This window comes from Tachyglossus aculeatus, chromosome 6 (assembly GCF_015852505.1).
Source record: "Tachyglossus aculeatus isolate mTacAcu1 chromosome 6, mTacAcu1.pri, whole genome shotgun sequence".
NCBI lineage: Eukaryota > Metazoa > Chordata > Mammalia > Monotremata > Tachyglossidae > Tachyglossus > Tachyglossus aculeatus.
This window is the reverse complement of record NC_052071.1, coordinates 50,640,089-50,656,062: the sequence shown is the minus strand read 5'-3', so window position 1 is coordinate 50,656,062 and position 15,974 is coordinate 50,640,089. Positions and strand designations below refer to the sequence as shown.

The window sequence follows — 15,974 nt, the reverse complement described above, 5'->3', positions numbered from 1 at the left end:
GCACACAGTAAGTGCTCAATAAATACAATTGATGATGATGATGATGATATAGTTGCATATAATAATAATGATTATGGTATTTGCTAAGCGCTTACTATGTGCCAGGCACTTTATTAAGTGCTGGGGAAGATACAAGCCAAGTGGGTTGGACACAGCCTCTTGTCCCATGTGGGGCTCACAGTCTCAATCCCTGTTTTACAGCTGAGGTAACTGAGGCACAGAGAAGTTAAGCGACTTGCCCAAGGTCACACGGCAGACAATAATCGGCTTGTACCTATAACAGTTTTTCAATCTATTTGCATATAATTTTCAAAGTATTAAGTAAAAAGAAACGTCATTTCTTGATATCTCTCTTCTTTAGTTTGTCACAGAGAACTACCATAATTGACTCAGCTCTCCTGCACCAGTATTATTCAGAAGAGTTGTGGGGGAACATGTGACCTGGTAAGCTTGTGTCTCTTCCATTCTAAACTGGAAGATCCTTGTGGGCAGGGATCGGGTCTACCAGCTAAACTGTACTGTATTCTCCCAAGCACTTAATACTGTGCTCTGGACTCTAAGTAATAATGGTAATAATAATGATGGCATTTATTAAGCACTTACTATGTGCGGAGCACTGTTCTAGGCACTGGGGAGGTAACAAGGTGATCGGTTGTGCCACAGGGGGCTCACAGTCTTAATCCCCATTTTCCAGATGAGGTAACTGAGGCACAGAGAAGTTTAGTGACTCGCCCAAAGTCACACAGCTGATAATTGGCAGAGCTGAGATTTGAACCCATGACCTCTGACTCCAAAGTCCCTGCTCTTTTCCACTGAGCCACACTGCTTCAATAAATTGGAATGTAGGAAGCAGTTAATAAACCCCCAAACACCACAAGGACCACCAGAATCACTTGCTAAATCCCAGTTGGCTTCAGGGATAGAGTTTTCACATCCTCTTGTGGGCTAGTGGATTTGCTGGGTGGGTTCTGGAGAACCATGATGCTCCAAGGAAGCACGGTGGCCTAATGGAAAGAGTATGGGCCCAGGTTTGCCACTGTCGACTGTGTGACCTTGGGCAAGTCACTTAACTTTCCTGTGCCTCAGTTATCTCTTCTGTAAAATGGGGATTAAGACTGGGAGTCCCATGTAGAACTACGACTGTGTCTGATCTGATTATCTTGTATCTACCCCAGTGTTTAGTACAGCACCTGGCACACAGTAAGTGCTTAACAAATACCATAAAATATTACAAAGAAAGTGCTTAACAACTACCATAAAATAAAAATTAATACAGGAGTAAAGTCCTCCACGGGCTTGTTGCATTTGAACTTTTGGGATTTCTAAGAATTTTTGCAAATAATAATAATGATGGCATTTGTTAAGCACTTACTATGTGCAAAGCACTGTTCTAAGTGCTGGGGAGGACACAAGGTGATCAGATTGTCCTACGTGGGGCTCACAGTCTTCATCCCTATTTTATCATCATCAATCGTATTTATTGAGCGCTTACTATGTGCAGAGCACTGTACTAAGCACTTAGCACTGTACTAATCTCATTTTATACTGTACTTAGCACTGTACTATCTCATTTTATAGATGAGGTAACTGAGGCACAGAGAAATAAAGTGACTTTCCCGAAGTCACACAGCTGACAACTGGCAGAGCCTGGATTTGAACCCATGACCTCTGACTCCCAAGCCCGTGCTCTTTCGACTGAGCCATGCTGCTTCCCAACCCCGTGCTCTTTCCATTGAACCACGCTGCTTCTCTAAAATGACATTTAAGGTTTCATCTCACATTAGTCATACAGTTCCTTCTACTCCGTGACCCTGGATCCCCTTAGCCAATTGCAAATTATTTCAAAGATGCTTGTAATTTCCTCTATGATTTATTAGGCAAAGTCTCTCACCTTGGGTTTCTCCTATCCATTTATGCATTTCTCTACTCTTGGACACCTTTTATTAGTTTGACAGAGAAACCCATTTAACTTATTCTTCCACTAGATATCTATCAAATAGGATTCCTGTTTCCAATTTAACCTCCGTTACTCACCTCTACAGTGTCAACCTGTCCGACTAGGAAATCACTGGCCATCCTCTTGGCATCCGCTATTACATTTGTTTGCCTCTCAGCATTGCTTCCAACTCTCTCTGCTTTAAGCTTGGAGGGCTCCTTTTCTGACCACCACCTTGTAAGTGTTTTCCACTCCCTGACACTGTTAGGCTTTTACCTTTTGAAAGGGTTAACTTTAATAAGTAGCAGCGTGGCTCAGTGGAAAGAGCATGTTCTTGGGAGTCAATCAATCAATCAAATTTATTGAGCGCTTACTGTGTGCAGAGCACTGTACTAAGTGCTTGGGAAGTACAAGTTGGCAACATATAGAGACAGTCCCTACCCAACAGTGGGCTCACAGTCTAAAAGGGGGAGACAGAGAACAAAACCAAACATACTAACAAAATAAAATAGAATAGATATGTACAAGTAAAATAAATAAATAGAGTAATAAATATGTACAAACATATATACATATGTACAGGTGCTGTGGGGAAGGGAAAGAGGTAAGATGTCGGGGGATGGAGAGGGGGGCGAGGGGGAGAGGAAGGAAGGGGCTCAGTCTGGGAAGGCCTCCTGGAGGAGGTGAGCTCTCAGTAGGGCCTTGGGTCAGAGGTCATGGATTCAAATCCACGCTCTGCCAATTGTCAGCTGTGTAACTTTGGACAAATCACTTGACTTCTCTGTGTCTCAGTTACCTCATCTGTAGAATGGGGATGAAGACAGTGAGCCCCACATGGGACAATCTGATCACTTGTATCCTCCCCAGAGCTTAGAACAGTGCTTCGCACATAGTAAGCACTTAACAAATATTATTATTATTATTATTATTAATAAGACAGCACTCATGTACATATCGTTATTTTCCCCTATCTGTAATTTCTTTTAATTTCTGTCTTCCCCATTAGGCTGTAAGTTCCCAGAAGACATAATAATAATAATAATAATAATAATAACGGCATTTATTAAGCACTTACTAAGTTCTAAGTGCTGGGAAGGTTACAAGGTGATCAGGTTGTCCCACGTGGGGCTCACGGTCTTAATCCCCATTTTACAGATGAGGTAACTGAGGCACAAAGAAGTTAAGTGACTTGCCCAAAGTCATACAGATGACAAGTGGTGGAGCAGGGATTAGAACCCACTACCTCTGACTCCCAAGCCCGGGCTCTTTCCACTGAGCCACGCTGCTTCTCTAGACATAGATTGTGTCTCCCAACTCTATTATATCATGGTGGGCAAAGTGTCTACAACGGAGCTCTGCACTCAGTAAGTACCCAGTGAATATTATTGATTGTTGGATTAATTGACAAAGAGATTAGGGTACAAGTCCCACCTAGCCCTTCACTTCACACCAGATGGGTGCTATGTATTACTTGGCTCATTGTCTTGAATTATAATTTAAGTACTACATTTTGTTGCCCACTTTATACATTTCTGAAGGGTTAAGGAGTCAAAACAAAATTATTTGTTTACCATGGATTTCATGGTATGGCTTGGATTTTACCATTAGTCCCAAGGTGGTGGCAGTAGCTGAACACTGTCATTCTGCAGAGAACCTGGAAGGAAAGCCTGTACAGTGACAGGATTAAAAGGATGAAGGGCTTTCTCCAGGATAACAGATATTAGATATGTAATGCAGAAGCAGCCGGGCTCAGTGGAAAGAGCACGGGCTTCAGAGCCAGAGGTCATGGGTTCAAATCCCGGCTCTGCCAGTTGTCAGCTGTGGACTTTGGGCAAGTCACTTCACTTCTCTGTGCCTCAGTTACCTCATCTGGAAAATGGGGATTAAGACTGTGAGCCCCCCACCACCGTGGGACAACCTGATCACCTTGTAACCTCCCCAGCTCTTAGAACAGTGCTTTACACATAGTAAACACTTAATAAATGCCATCATTATTATTATTATTAATGCAAATAGACTCACTAACTTGCCCCATATCTCTGTATCCCAGAAGTTAAGCATTTTCTTTAGCAAGTTTAGGGTTGGAGCATTAGCAGCCAATTATGTTAATCAAAAATCAGTGTTGGAAGTTTCTTTACCACATTTCATCCCTAGATACTTAGAGATGTTTGCTTCTGGAATTTCCTGTATTTTTCATTTCTTTCTGATGCTTCTGATGGGGATTCCCCTGTGACCGACACTCACTGTTCCCCATTTGCTTCATGCATTTTTTGTAATCCAGGCCTAGTGGACTGGACTGCTCCATTTCCATCTCAAGTCCACCCTGAGATGACAATTGAATAACTTTGAGGAATCAATAAATGGTATTTATTGAGCAATTACTGTGTGCAGAGGACTGTACTAAGCGCTTGGGAGAAAACAATACGGCAGAGTTGGTAGACGCATTCCCTCCCTACATGGAGCTTAGAATCTAGAGGAATGAGACATCACACCTTATTGCTGTGGTCATTCACCCTTTCCCCTTTGTCTACTTTGAATGAGACTCAGCCTCATTCAGCCTCATTCAAGGACCAAATATATGTGTGTATCCTGTCTCACTCTACACCTTATAACATCCTGACCCTCAAGTACTTGTTAAAACTTTCATAACTGCTGCTGAGATACTTATGTACTTCATTTTGCCTGGACAAGAGACATAATGCCCACAAATAATGATAATAATAATTTGTTAAGTGCTAACTACACGCCAAGCACTGTACTGACACTGGTATTCATACAAGATAATACCCATCCCTGACGGGGATCAGAGTCTAAGTAGGAGGGGCATGGGTATTGAATCCCCATTTTATAGATGGGGAAACTGAGTACAGAGAAGTTAATAACATGAGAATCCAAGGTCACAGATCAGGCAAGTTGCAGAACCCACTCAGACATACTTGTGTGTCTTATCAATCAATCATTGGTATTTACTGATCACTTACTGTATTCACATCACAAAACTAACCTGACAGAATACAACACAACATAGTTGGCAGACACATCTCTTGCCCACCAGGACCTTACAGTCTAGAGTGTTTTATATGAATTTCTGCCATGGGATCCTATATCTAATCATGGATGTGCATCTTTATTGTATGTTTATTTCTCCTTGTGCCTTCTCCAATCACCAAATGAATCAGTGTGATGTAATAATAATAATAATAATAATAATGGTATTTGTTAAGCATTGGCTTAGTGGAAAAAACATGGGCTTGGGAGTCAGATGTCATGGGTTCTAATCCTGGCTCTGCTGCTTGTCAGCTGTGTGACTTTGGGCAAGTCACAACTTTTCTGTGCCTCGATAACCTCATCTGTAAAATGGGGATTAACACTGTGAGCCCCACGTGGGACAACCTGAGTACCTTTTATCTATCCCAGTGCTTAGAACAGTGTTTGGCACACAGTAAGAACTTAATGAATACCATCACTATTATTATCATTATTATTTAATATGTGCCAGGCTATGTTAGCAGAATTGTACCCAAGACATGATGGAACACAAACTTTTAAACAATAGTGGGATGAAGCAGGACAGTGTCATAGGCAAGTCTAGTTCATTCTATTCCAAACTGTTATGCTTAAGGGTGCAATAATAGATTTGCCACCTGAAGTAATAATATGTTCCTCACCCACTATGTACATATATAAAAACTCTTCCAGCTCACCAGGCTAAGAGTATCATCAGAAGTTCAGCAAAAACTGTTGAGACAGTGGTGCTGGAACTCCATTAGAGTATAATCTTCTTGTGGGCAGAAACTGTACAACTTTAGTTAAGTGTGTTTTGGTGATTGTGGTGTGGAGAAAGGATATTTCACTCCCCTTAATCCTGTAGGGCTTGGGATTTAAGTTGGACTCTTAAGGAGGAAGCGGAGAGAGTTTAGTGAATGAGATCAAAATGGTTACAAGCAGCTGTTGTTAAATATGAAAGGAGCAGCCTAGACCACAGTTTAGAATAGAGTGTGAAAAGGAGTGAAAACACAATGAAGCACTTAGAGAGAATAGTATTTTCTCAGTGTGAATTTAATTCAATCACCAGGAAAACACTATTGCACTTACATAGAATACCCAGAATCTCAACACTATGTCCAATCTCCAACTCCCAGCTCTTCAGGTCAGTTTAGCAGTACTAGACTTTATTAGTGTATCAGGACAAAGCATACCACATAATTATAACTTTGGGAGGCAGAGTGGCTTAATAAGAAGAGCACAGGCCCAGGAGTTAGAGGACCTGGATTCCAATATAGACTCCTCCATTTTCTACTTGGGCAAGTCTCTTTAAATTTTGCCCAAATGCTTAGAACCGTGCCTGACACATAGTGAGTGCTTAGCAAATGCCACTATTACTATTATTATTATTACTAGTAGTAGTAGTAGTTGTAAATTCTCTGTGCTTCAGTTTCCTCTTCTGCAAAATGGGGATTTAAAACCCGCTAGCCATCCTGCTTAACTGTGAAGCCCATATGGGACGGGGGCTGTGTCCAAATTAGTCATTTGCACGTAACCCAGGACTTAGAAAAGTGCTTGACACATAGGAAGTGCTTAACAAATGCTATAATTATTATGAACTACTAATTTATTCATTCATTCATTCAATCTTATTTATTGAGCACTTACTGTGTGCAGAGCACTGTACTAAGCGCTTGGGAAGTACACCAATATGGACTCAGACTCTTTTCCACTAAAGTTGCCCGTACCAACACCAGCCTGGTTTGATCCTCTTTAGCAAGGGAAGTTTAAGAGCATAATTCCAAAGAATGGCATAGCCAGATATTACGCAAGCAGACTGTGAGCATTGAAAGTTAAAGAGATAAAAGAAAAGGATTAAAGGGAAGGACGTGGGGGGAGAAAAATTGGATAATGACAGAGAGAAATTGATAGATTTCAGTAGCAGAACAAGCCTTCTCCTATCTCAAGAGATGATTAATTCATGGAATGTAATTCACCCTTAAATACCTAAAACAGATTACTCACACATTCCAGGACAAAGAGAAATAGGTCATTTTTTTAGCCATTAAAATGTAATATTGGTTCTTTCAGGACAGAGAACACCCACAATGCTTAACCTTTCCATGGTTCTAAACCCCATGCTACTTTATAAAGCATATAAGGCTTCACTTTACATTTTTCAAATGGCCTGCACCTGGATTGCATGACTCCCTCTGCACAAAGAATTACTTCTGAAAATGGAAATCTGAAAGGCAAGAGTCTTTTGCCTGAAATTCACATTTCCTCCATTTTCTTACCCTAAGAGTATTGTATGTCAGTGAAAGAAGAGATGGCCACATAGGTGAAGTTAGATAGCCCTTATCTTATCTTGAGCAGAGTTTCTGTTTTGTGAATAGCATCAGATAAGTACTATATAAAGGGACAGCCCCATTTCTCTCAAGAGCAATCTTTTTCAAAGTGCACAAGTTCTCACAATTCACAATTGGAGAAACTGAAATACATACACACACCATTTATATATAGTGTGTGTGGTTGTGTGGGTATACATACACACACACACACACACATATATCTATATAATAGTGGATTTTCATTGTAGATGAGCTATACATTCATTCATTCAATCATATTTGTTGAGCGCTTACTGTGTGCAGAGCACTGTACTAAGCGCTTGGGAAGTACAAGTTGGCAACATATACAGACGGTCCCTACCCAACAGCGGGCTCACATGGAAGAAGCATGGCTCAGTGGCAAGAGCCTGGCTTCGGAGACACATGTTGTGGGTTTGAATCCTGGCTTCACTACTTTTCTGCTGTGTGAGTTTGGGCAAGTCACTTGATTTCTCTGTGCCTCAGTTCCCTCATCTGGAAAATGGGGATTAAAAGTGTGAGCCCCACGTGGGACAACCTGATGACCTTGTATCTACCCCAGTGCTTAGAACAGTCTTCTAGGCTGTGAGCCCGCTGTTGGGTAGGGACCATCTCTAAATGTTGCCAACTTGTACTTCCCAAGCGCTTAGTACAGTGCTCTGCACACAGTAAGCGCTCAATAAATACGATTGAATGAATGAATGAATGCTTGGCACATAGTAGGCGCTGAACAAATACCATCATCATCATATGTGTATGCAAATCCCATCTACAAAAAAAATTCACTTTAACTCCACACTGTATTGCAGCTGATACCACCTGCGGGGTTAGAAAGGGTCATGAACCCATTTTGGTAAACACTCAGCAAACTCTCCAAATAGAGAAACTGACATATGGCCTTTCCAAAGAGTCCAGAGGGATAGACACAATTCTTGTGCAGCAAAATCTCACTTGAAATGATTTTCCCCAAACCCTTGGGATCCACTGTAATCCCAGGATTAGATGGATCATTCCTGGCAGTCGTTGCTCTTTGCTTGGGGAATTTGCTCAGGTTGCATTCAGGATTCATATCACTTTCCTCAATTTCAAAACCAAGTGTAGGAAGTCCCTGATTACTTGTCATTCATTTATTCATTCATTCAATCATATTTATTGAGCACTTACTGTGTGCAGAGCACTGTACTAAGCGCTTGGGAAGTACAAGTTGGCAACATGTAGAGACGGTCCCTACCCAACAGTGGGCTCACAGTCTAGAAGTCGGCCACTCAAGGTAGACTTTGTTCTTCAGTGGACCCAGATTTCTGGGAGGGGTGGATTGAAGCCAAATTGCTTTGATTTAAAACTATCCTGCTATCCTGTGGGCACCTAAGATGAATCCCTAAAGAAATTTGCTATTTTGTGAAACAACTCCCACCTCTTAAAGAATCCTCCCACGGACAGAAAAGTCATCATCCTCTTGTGTCTGTACCCTGAGCCGACCATGGAAATGTGGCCGGGTCAAACTGCGAGCCTTCATTTTAATCTTCAAATCTTAAACCACCCTCTCATTTTCTTTAAAGTTCACCTTTTTCTCCTTGCTCTTTTGGGATAAAGATAAGACCCTGTGTGAACTCTGCCTAACAGCTCTGAGGAGGAGATGCATGCCTTGTTTTTTTTTTTTTTGGTCCCTAAGAGAGTCTTTGGCTTTCAAATCCTCTCTGTCTCCTACTCTGTAGGTGCTCCAGCTGATATACTGGGATGACATGGGTCTCTGTTTGTTTACCATGGGGACTGCAGTTCTGTGTGTGACATTTTCTGTTTTTACCCCCTGGAAAAGCACCTTGAAAGATACTGAAATGAGAGCATTCCAGTAATAGGCATAAAATACAGACACATTGAAAAAATGGGCAGGGTTTACATTTTCCATCGATTCAAGTGATTTCAGGCTCAGGAAGATTTCAATTATTAATGTTATTTTTCATCTTTTATCTGAAAATTTCAACCTTAGTTCTCATCTCACTCATCTAAAATAAATACATGGGCATTGAAAGATTTTGTCAGCATTCTAATATCATTATTTAATTTCCAGAAAGGTATCCTATTCCGGTAAGATAGCAATGGACCATTGATCTTATGAATGCGCTAGTCCATGGCTGAAGTTTCTTTCTGTAACATGCCTTTCTGGCATTCTAAATTTATTACCAATTGGCTAGTGCAGTGTGGTTTTCAAGGCTGAATATTTAGAGTCAATTATAATAGTGAGGTTTGGCGTCATTTCCTGGACTTTTTTTGATGCCAAATCACTCCATCCATTGTATTTATCGAGCACTTAAAGTGTGCACTGTACTAAGTGTTTGGGAAAGTACAATATAATGGAGTTGGTAGACATATTCCCTGCCCACAAGGAGCTGCAATTTAAAGGGGAAGATAGACATTAATATGAATAATTCAATTACACCAAGGTATATAATAATACTAATAATAATGGCATTTATTAAGCACTTACTATAAGCGCTTAAAAGGTGGAAAGAGTGATTGTCTGTCAGATATGAAAGGGGAGGGAGTTCCAGGCCAGAGGTAGTACTTGGTCATGGGATGAGGGAGACTATGTGCCTACGTGTCAGACAATGTATTAATCACTGTGGTGCCTCCAAGCAAATTGGGTTGGACGCCGTCCCTGTCTCACATGGGGCTCACAGTTTCAATCCCCATTTTCCAGAAGAGGTAACTGAGAAACAGAGAAGTGAAGTGACTTGCTCAAGGTCACCCAGCGGACAAGTGGCCTTACTGGGATAAGGAGCCGTGACCTTCTGACTCGCAGGCCTGGGCTCTACCCGCTATACCATGTGGAGGTGGATGGGTGAGCACTGGAGGTTTTTGAGGAGTGGGGAAACACAAACTGCACGGTTTCATGGAAAATGATCTGGACATCAGGGCGAAGCATAAATGGAAGTGGGGAGAGACAGGAGGCAAGCGGTCATCAAGGAGACTGATGCAGTAATAAAAGTGGGATAGGGTAAGTGCTTGGATTTACATGGTAGCAGTTTGGATAGAAAGGAAAGGACAGAATTTAGCAATGTCATGATAGTAAAATAGACAGGACTTAGTGATAGATTGAATATGTATATTGAAGAGCAGAGAAGCAGTGTGGTTCAGTGGAAAGAGCCCGGGCTCTTGGAATCAGAGCTCATGGGTTCAAATCCCAGCTCCACCAATTGTCAGCTGTGTGACTTTGGGCAAGTCACTTCACTTCTCTGTGCCTCATTTACCTCATCTGCATAATGGGGATTAAGACTGTTAGCTCCCCGTGGGACAACCTGATCACCTTGTAACCTCCCCAGTGCTTAGAACAGTGCTTTTCACATAGTAAGTGCTTAATAAATGCCATCATTATCATTATTATTATATGTAGTTTTGAATGACAGAGAGGAGTTGAGAATAGTGGCAAAGTTACAGACTTGTGAGACAGCCATGATGGTGGTGTTATCTACGATGATGGGGGAGGATGCCAACTTGTACTTCCCAAGCACTTAGTACAGTGCTCTGCACACAGTAAGTGCTCAATAAATGCGATTGAATGAATGAATGAGGGGAGGGTTTGGGTAGGAAGATGAGTAGTTCTGTTTCGGACAGGTTCTGCTTGTGGTATCGGTGGGACATCCACGTAGAGATGTCCTGAAGGATCGAGGAAATGTGAGAGTGGGGAGAAGGAGGAGATCAGGACTGGAGATGTAAATTTGGGAATCATCTACATAAAGATGGTTATTGAAGCCATGAGAGAGAATAGTCACCAAGGGAGTGGGTATAAATGGGGGACAGAAGGGGACTCTAAACTTAAAAAACTTAGACACTCCCCCATTTAGGGGGTGCGAAGCAGATGAGGAGCTTGTGAAAGACACCAGGAATGAGTGGCCAGAGAGATAGGAAGAGAACCAGGAGAGGATAGTGTCAGGGAAGCCAACATTGCATAACAATTTCAGGAGAAAGTAGTCCATATCATCAAAGGCAGCTGAGAGCTAGAGGAAAATTAGGATGGAGTAGAGGTTGTTGGGTCTGGCAAGAAGAAGATCATTGCTGATTTTTAGAGGGAAGTTTTGGTTAAAAGACAGGGGTGGAAGCCAGATTGGAGGGAATCAACGAGAGAATTGGAGGATAGGAATTGGAGGCAGCGGCTATAGACACCTCACTCAAGGAGTTTGGAGAGGAGTGAAAGAAGGGAGATAGAATGATAACTCAAGGATCTGTGGGGTCAACAGAGGGCTTTCTATTTTAGAATAGAGGATACATAAGCCAAAGTTCTCTCTAGCTCATCAACAATTCCAGGTGTTATTCTTATTATTACTTTGTTACTTTTTCATTTGCATCAAATTGCATTTATTGAGCTTCTGTTTTTTACACAGTACACTAAGCATTTTAGAGAGTACCACAGAGTTAAAGGACGTGATCCTTTCCTCCAGACTTACAATCAATCAACAATACTTATTGAACACTTACTGTGTGCAGAGCAGTGCACGTAGTCCTTGGGAAAGTGCAAGCACTTAGCATAGGGACACAGTAAGCATTTGAAAAATACCACTGATTGACCATTGATCGGTTACAATACAATATGAACACACGTAAGTGCTGTGAAACTGACGATAGGGCGGATATCAAGTGCTTAAGGGCTACAGATTCATTTGTGTAGGTGATGCAGAAGTGGGGGAAAGGAGGGGAATAAGGGATTAGTCAGGGAAGGCCTCTTGGAGGAGATAGGATTTTAGAAGGCGGGGAGAGTGGTGCCTTGTCAGAAATGAAAGGGAGGGGAAGGGAGAGGCAAGGAGTCGGCAGCAACATAAGCGACATAGAGGTACAGTGAGTAGGTTGGTGTTAGAGGATTCAAGTTGTCAGGTCAGGAGGAGAGTTGTTTGAATGTCTTAAAGCCGAAGGTAAGGAGTTTGTGTAGTTGTGAGAGTGGATGGGCAGCCACTGGAGATTTTTGAAGAGCAGCGAGATATGGATTGAGCATATTTTAGATAAGCAATCCAGTCTTGCCTTCCAGGTGCATTTTGTGGAAGTTTCTTTTATGAATGGATTTTTTGAAAGTTGCTAAATGCATTGTTAGGGTTTTGTTTCAGTTTGTTTTATTAGGCAAATTTTGTAGGTTCTGTTGTCTGGCACTGACCACGATGGTAAATACTTTTGAAACTCAATAAATGTCAACAGTCAGAGCAGGAGGCCAAATACCCAAGGCAGGAAGGAACAATGGGAAGCAAAAATGATTTTTTAGAAGTCACCTGATCTGCCTCCACCAAATGGTTATTCGGAGGAAATGGTTCTGGAACTCCAAAGATGAGGCAAAATACAAAACCAAAAGACAGACTTTGTGGGAGGGGGAGTGGGAAGGCACATGTTCTCTGAAAGAGGGAGATGAAGTGGGGCATCATCCCTCTCCCCTCTCCTCCAGCTACAGAGGCTGCTGCCTAGGATGTTCTAAGGGTGAAGAGCCATCTCCTGATCCAGCCTCTTTGGAAAGAAGAAAAAGAACCTACTTACTCTACTATTCATTCATTCATTCATTCAATCGTATTTATTGAGCACTTCCTGTGCGCAGAGCACTGTACTAAGCGCTTGGGAAGTACAAGTTGGCAATGTATAGAAATGGTCCCTACCCAACAGTGGGCTCACAGTCTACAAGAATACTAATACTTTGACCCCAAAGGGAGTGGGGAATTTGGGTTGCGGGGAGGGCAGATACCAAGGGAAGAAAGGGAATCACAAGATGCCAAGCAAAGATATATAAGCGCAGGAAACAAAAGTAAATTATTGCACTTGCTTAGCTATGCCTGGCTGACAATCCACTCTGGGGTAAGCATCAATATGAAAGACTCCCATCCTGCTCCATGTAAATACTTTCATAATAACAATAGTACTAATTATGGTATTTGTTAGTACTTACTATGTTCCAGACACTGTACTAAGCGCTGGGGTGGAGACAAGCAAATTGGGTTGGACATAGTTCTTGTCCCACATGGGGTTCACGGTCTCAATTCCCATTTTTCAGATGAGGTAACTGAGGCTCAGAGAATTGAAGTGACTTGCCCAAGGTCACAAAGCAGACAAGGGACGGAGCTGGGATTAGAACACGTGACCTTCTGATTCCCAGGCCTGGGCTCTATCCACTCTGCCATGTTTCACCCTGTAGAGCGTAAGCTCCTTGTGGCCAGGTGATCTGCCACATATTTGTTTTGCACTTCCCAAGGGCATAGAGAAGCAGCGTGGCTCAGTGGAAAGAGCACGGGCTTTGGAGTCAGAGGTCATGGGTTCAAATCCCAGCTCTGCCACTTGTCAGCTGTGTGACTTTGGGCAAGTCACTTAACTTCTCTGGGCCTCAGTTCCCTCATCTGTAAAATGGGGATTAAGACTGTGAGCCCCTCGTGGGACAACCTGATCACCTTGTATCTCCCCAGCGCTTCGAACAGTGCTTTGCACATAGTAAGTGCTTAACAAATACCATCATTATTATTATTATTATAGGAGAGCACATTACAGCCAGGGGGTGCTCAATACATACTATTTCTATATGTTCTCATGACCTCTTTTGTTGCAATTTCAACTGGCTGTGCTACCACTAAAGAGGATGACAAAAAACATGATATTATAGCCATGTTCAGGCCCACTTCTGTCATGGGCCTGCTGCGTGACCTCCAGAAGTCACTTACCCTCTCTGTGCCTTAGTATCTCATTTGTAAAATATGGATAATGTCAGTCTTACCATAATTTTAAGTTTGAGGGAAACTGAGGTAATGGATTCGATACAACTTTGGAGATCTAAAAACACTACCCAAATTCAAGGTATTGTTCTTCTGTTTTTTTCAGACTTCCTCATATCAGGACCAATGATTCTAAATAATTTCTCCCCACGCACACTTTCTTCCTTTTATCCCCTCAGACATTCTAGTCCCCAGTCAGTACGTCAACAGGAAAGGATTATAAACCTTTAATAATTACAACTCGAATGAGTAATTCTAGGTTTTGCCTCTCAGTTGACTATCAGGTGAATTATGGACCAGAGGGGTGGATAGGGAATTCACCAGTTATAAGGTTAAGAACCAATATTTATTTCTTGGAGCAAAAATACTTATTTCCCTAGATTCATCCAGCTTTAAGACTGATGCCCCACTCTTTTGTTGGAAATTGATCTTTTAACCTTAGCACAAAAGGAGAAAACCAAACCCTTAACTCATAACCTTCTAATGAAAGATATTTTAAACACCAACCTGGAGTATGGTATTTTCCAAACTACAGAGTGAAAACCACTTTGGAGGATTATATGCTTAGTCTTCAGTGATTCTTTTTTAAGATACTTGTGAAAAAATAAGAGTTTAGAAAGGTTTTAAAGACTTTGCTGTAGGATATTCCACTTTGGGTTCTGGCATAACAAACACGAAGATAACTAATGGCATTCTAGGTACACTAACTGTGAGACAAGCATTATGCTTTCCATGTCCCACATGATGTTCACGAACTAAGAGGAAGGGAGAGCAGGGAGTCCTAAAACAACTTTAGATATGAGGAAACTGAGGCACAGAGAAGTTAAGTGACTCCCCCAGTGTCAGACAGCAGGCACATGGCAGAGCTGAGGATAGAACCCGTGTCTCTTGACTTGAGGTATTTTTGACTCCCACACCTCTTTGCAGATGCCAGCTGTTTCATATTTTAACTCCCTCCTCAAACCCCACATCTTGTCTTCAAATCTCTTGCCCAAAATCATCTGATCTCCCTAAAATCTCCCCTGCCCCCTCCATTCCCTCCATCTTCCTACTCTGCCACCCTTCCCTGCAGTATTTCAAAGAACTTCTTTCTCCACTCAAAATCTACCTCCTCCACTTATGCCTCCCAAACCTCAACACTTCGCACCCGATCAAAACACTTGCTCCCACCCTATTTTCCTCCCTGACTGCTATCATCAACCATCCACTTTCCAGTGGTTTCTTCCCCACTGCTTTTATACACGACTAATTCCACATCCCTAAAAAAAAAAACCCCTCTCTTGACCTCACAGCTCTCTCCAGTTATCGCCTCATCTCCCTGCTGCCATTCCTCTCTAAAATCCTTAAGTGGGTTGTCTACACCCATTTCCTTTACTTCTTCTCCTCGAATCTATTCACTCTGGCTTCTGTCTCCTTTACTCCATGTAGAAAGCCTTCTCAAAAGTCACCCATGACCTCCTTGCCAAATTCAATGGCCTCTAATCTATCGGAATCCTCTTTGACCTCTCAGCAGTCTTCAACATTGTGGACTGCCCCTATTCATTGAAAAGTTATGTGGAGTTCCATTTTGGATATTTTTAAGCTTGAGGTATCAGAGGGACATCCCCTCTCGGGATCGCACCTGGAGAGTTTCCAGTACTCTACCAGTCTCAACTATGGGAGGGAGAGTCAAGGAGAAGCCTATCCATTCCATTCCTAGCTTGGCCAGTGACTAGTGAGTGGAAGGCAATCTGCGGCAAGTCAAAACTCACCTGTGCTGGGCAGCAGCGGCATGGGAGAGAGTAAAGAGCGGAGACTCAAGTTTACTGTGTGGAAGGAGGTATGGTAAACCACTTCCATATATTTACCAAGAAAACTCTACAGATACACCACCAGAACGATTGCAGATGGAGGTGGGGCGTCCTGGAAGAGATGTGTCCATTGTGTCGCTATGGGGTGGAGATGACTCAACAGCCC

At 42.2% G+C, this 15,974-nt stretch overlaps 1 non-coding gene across 1 annotated transcript; it reads left to right on the top strand.

Moving 5' to 3' along the window:
• The first annotated feature begins 15,621 nt into the window (after positions 1–15,621).
• Positions 15,622–15,759, top strand: LOC119930185. Its single transcript, XR_005451673.1, has one exon. It is a non-coding gene; the product is annotated as a small nucleolar RNA SNORA7 (small nucleolar RNA).
• The last annotated feature ends 215 nt before the right edge of the window (positions 15,760–15,974 follow it).